The following is a 4,840-nucleotide window of genomic DNA, read 5'->3' on the forward strand; positions in this document are numbered from 1 at the left end:
CCCGAAGAGGGCGCCCTTGCGGCTTCCTCAGCCCAGCCGCTGCGTGGAGGCGGCCTCGGGAGGAGGCGGCACCCACAGGGGCTGCAGCCGCGTCCACTCCGGAAGGCAGAGCGGGTGGGGGAGGAAGGGCTTGTTCCCCTACAGTATCTGTTCTGTGAAGTTTGTTAAATGTAAGGAAAGCTTAAATTCTTGTATCTTTAAAGAGAAAAATCTTATTTAACCCTTTTGTGTTCTAGATTTACTTACACACATAGCCTAGAGCTCAGTTTTAGTTTTAACATTGTGAAAATATTAAAAGAATCTTGTAACTTTATTCTTTTTTCTCCTGCTGAAAAAAAAAATTAAACCAATCGTATGAACATTTGGATTTCTGTTTCGCCGGTTCCCCAAATGCCCCCTAGATAGCACAAAGGTGGTGTAACGTCTCACCTTGGCCGGGCTGGAGAGAGGGGCTGTGGCTTGCAGGGCCCTGTGGTTCCTCGGGGTGACTCGTGGGGCTGAGAGCTGTTTCCGTGCGTCTTCCGGGTGGTTCTGCTTCAGAGGCTCCAGGTGAACGGGCTCCGCGGGCCTGGTGTTGCTGCCCGGCCCAAGGACGGACCCACGGCCCAGCTGACGGCTCTGGTGCAGGGGTAGGCCTGCCTGGGGCACGTGGCCTCAGGTACACAGGGTGCCCTGACCTGTTTGAAAAGTGTAGGAAACAAACATTTGACGGGGCTAAGGTAGGGGACACCATAGTTCCCACGAGGATGATTCAGGACCCTTAAACTGAGAGTAAGCGGTGGAGGTGAGCAAGCAGGCAGACAGGAGCACAAGTTGGTCACCTTCCTGGGGTGCCTGAGAGGTCTTTACTGCGGCAGTGGAAATCCACAGCGAGAAGGCGGCATGGCGGCCAGTAAACACATTCAGCCCCTCTTGGCCCACAGAAGGCGGTCACCGAGCGGGAAGACCCAGATGGACACAACAGAAACACCCAGAAGAGTCTTCAGCACGGTGCCTCCTCTGCAGCCATCCCTGGAGCTGCCCGAGGTGGAGCTCGGGCCACATCAGCCTGCTGAAAGGGTCCGGGTGTCAGCACCTGATTTACACTCCAGTCAGGGGGAGGGAGATCTCTGATCCTGAAGTATACATAGAGTTTTAAGCAAATAAAAGCAGACACCTTGTAAATGCCAAACAAAAGGAGGAAGGTGGGGGAACTACGGACCCTGCGTGTCTCAGCTGTGGTCATTTTACACAGAGACTAACGGAGATGTGCCGAGGACTGCTAGGAGCCCGGGAGAGGGCGAGGGGATGGGTTGTGTGAGGGTGCGTGCGGACCCCAAGCTGAGCTCCCGGTCCAGTGAGCAGTTAGTGAGCCTGTCCGAAATGTAGAGTAGCACTGGGTCTCAGAATGTGGAAGTAGATGCAGAAAAAAAGCCTGAGGTTCAAGGTGGGTTTCGGGTGTGGGAGGGGAATGCAGGAAGCCTATTTTACTATTCCTACCATTAAACACATATTTGTAACACTGGTTGAAAAAAAATTGAGTAGGACCGGGGATTTAGCGCAGTGGTTCCTCCTCCTGCCTCATAAGCACAAGGTGTCCTGATTTTGATCCCTGGCACCCCTCCCCACCCAAATGGAATGCTTTAAAAATAAATAAAAGGGACCCTCTGGGAGCCGAGGTCTAGGGCCAGGCCACAGACCTGTGTGCCTTGGGAGCCAGGAGTGGAGCTGCAGCCCCAGTGTTGGCCAGCCAACTCGCCCGGGAGGGTCTGCCTTCCTGAGCCGCACCCCAGAGAGGCTGTGTACAAGGGCCACCAATCCTCAGAACCTCCCTCCTTGATTGAAATAATGCTGATCCCATCATCCTTGCTGTTTTCTGAAGCAGCTCTGGAAGAAAAGAGAAGCCTTCTTTCGTGAGTCTTTGAGTTATGATCTTAAGTTGGACAGATGCTGCTGACAAATGGTATCCAACAGAAAGGCAGCTTGTGAAAAGATTACATAGGTCCTCATCCACCCTAGTCACTGGATCGGCCACCAAGAGACTTGGCTCATCCCCAGAATGACCAGAAAAGGCAAATATTTTGAATCAATTCAGGACATAGCGACAGCCACAAAAGGGACTTACAATGTGGAGAGCTAGGAGCTGGTGTGTCCTGCAGTCAGCAGATGTGTGAATTTAAAAGCAGACTCACTTATAATGCCTGCTCCAAACAAGATGCTCAAGGCAGAAAGTTTCTGCAGTGGTACACACAGCACACACTCTTCCAAGGGCCAAAGGTTAGTTTGGGAATGCCTGGCCTGTGCTAGAGTCCCGCCACTCATACCTGAAAGAAACATGGTCATGGCTTTTGCACATTCTACAGGATTCACAACAACCACATGGCTGTTCCAGAATAATTTGTGAAGATGAAAGAAACTTTTCTAAAGTATCAAGAATCCCCGACAAGTCTTGATCAGCCATGCTAGAGGAGAGGCTGGGGGATGTGTTTCTGTGTAGGATGTAATCGTCACACGAAGCAGTCATCAAAGAGGACTCGGCCAGACGAGGCAGGAACAAGGTACCACACAGGTGGGGCCCAGTCTGGAAAAGTGCCTCATTGCTTTTCTGGCTTTTGTTGATCAGGTATTTGCTGACACTTTTACATGACGTGATTTGTTCTGAATTCTTTCCTCATAGTCATCTTTAAGCCTAATTCCATAGTCATAATATTTTTAAATGCTGGGGCTCAACCCAAGGGCTATGCCTGCTAGGTGTGTGCTCTCCTGGGGTGGCCCAGTCATGGGTGGATTTTTACAACATTCCTGAAGCCACAGCTGGCTTCACTGTGGTCCCACTTGCTGCAGGGGGTACAAAAGGGACAGATAAGTCTGTAACCAATCAAACACCAGTTCTCAAACTGCATCTCCAGCTAACAGCTCCTCTCCTAGTGTGCAGATTGAAAGGTGCTGGGTATCAGTGCAGTTCCTATCAAAACACTGATGACATTCTTCGCAGGCATAGAAAAAATTACCCTAAATTGACGTGGAGCCACAAATAGGTAAAGCAATCCTAGCAGGTGGGACAAAGCTGGAGGCATCCTACTATCTGACCTCAAAGTGTATCACAAAGCTGTAGTAACCCCAGCAGCAGGCACAAGCAATAAAAAAATACACAGTCCAGTGCAGTAGGATGGAAGGCCACACACTGAAGTGTGTGTATGCATTTTCAACAAAAGTCCCAAAAACACAATGGAGAAAAAGAAGTCCTGAATGAATGGTGTTGTGAAAGGATGTTCGCTTGCAGAAGGACATTAGACTCTTAGTGATACAAAACAACTCAAACTGCATTAAATGTGAAGAATGGAACTAATAGAAGAAGACATGGGGAAGGCTTCGTGACCTTATTCCAGCAAAAGCTTTTCTTAATAAGATCTTATAAGCACAGGCAAAAATTTATACATATGACTATATCAAGCTAAAATAAGCTAAACAGTAAAAGAAACGGTAGGGGGAGAATTTACAGAATGGGAGAAAATACTTACAAATGTACATCTGATAATGAGTTAATATGTAAAAGATACTAGGAAATGTTCATTTGAGGAGCTTTTACTCTCGGGTAAACATCACCGGTGTATACACATATCAGTATTCCACACTGCCCCCATAAATACATACAACTTTTGTTTTTAGTATGTTTATATATCAGTTAAATTTTAAAAACTCAGATAAAAGAATTTTTTTTTAATGAGCAAAAGACCCGAGCAGATTTTTCTCAGGGACAGGAACCAGGTGCAGTGGTGTGAACCTGTGGTTCCAGCACTAGGTGAAGCTGAGGCAGGAAGATGCTGAGTTGGAGGCCAGCCCAAAATACATGGTGAGATCCCAAGTCAGGGGAAGATCCTGCCTGCCATCCCTGGTCATCAAAGAAATGCAGATCAAAACCACTACAATATTGCATCTCACCCCAACTAGAGTGGCTACTACAAATGATGACAAGTGTCCATGAGGACTTGGGGGAAGGGGAGCCCTTGAACAATGTGTGAATCAACATAAATTAGTACAGCCATTATGAAAAACAGGACGGAGGTTCCTTACACGATGTGAATCAAAAGCAGAGAAATACTCAACCAAAAAATAGAACTACAGGCCAATCTCTGTAGCGAACACAGATACAAAAATCCTCAATAAGATACTGGCCCATCAATGCAGAAGATCATCAAGAAGACCAAATATCCTAACCAAGTGGGATTCATCCCAGGGACGCAAGCATGGTTCAACATACATAAATCAATAAATTCAGTACACGGTATTAACGGTCAGGGACAAAAACCGTGTGATCAGTTCAGTAGATGAAGAAAAAGTATTTGACAAAATCCAACACCCTTATGATTAAAAAGATAAAAAACCTGCAAAAAATTGGGATACATGGACTTTATCTCAACCTGATAAAAGCCATTGGTGAAAACTCAACAGTCAACATTATACTAAATGGTCAAAAGCTGAAATCTTTCATGCTAAAATCAGGAACAAGACAAGGATGTCCACTATCACCACTCCTGTTCAATATAGTTCTGGAAATGTTAGCCAGAGCAATTAGACAAGAAACAAAAGGAATAAGGACAGGAAATTAAGAAGTTAAACTCATTATTTGTGGATGACATGATACTCTATTTGGAAAACCCCCAAAACTCCTCCAAAAGAGTTCTAGACTTAATAACCAAATTCAGTAGGGTATCTTGATACAAGGTTAACACTCAACAATTAATAGCCTTCTACATGAATAACAGACTCAGAGAAACTGGGGAAACAATTTTTTTCACAATAGCACCCCCCCAAGTGAAATATCTAAGAATCGGTCTAATGAAGTGAAAGACCTCTTCTT

The sequence above is a fragment of the Fukomys damarensis genome, unplaced genomic scaffold, assembly GCF_012274545.1.
Source record: "Fukomys damarensis isolate Sample0158 unplaced genomic scaffold, DMR_v1.0_HiC HiC_scaffold_20, whole genome shotgun sequence".
NCBI lineage: Eukaryota > Metazoa > Chordata > Mammalia > Rodentia > Bathyergidae > Fukomys > Fukomys damarensis.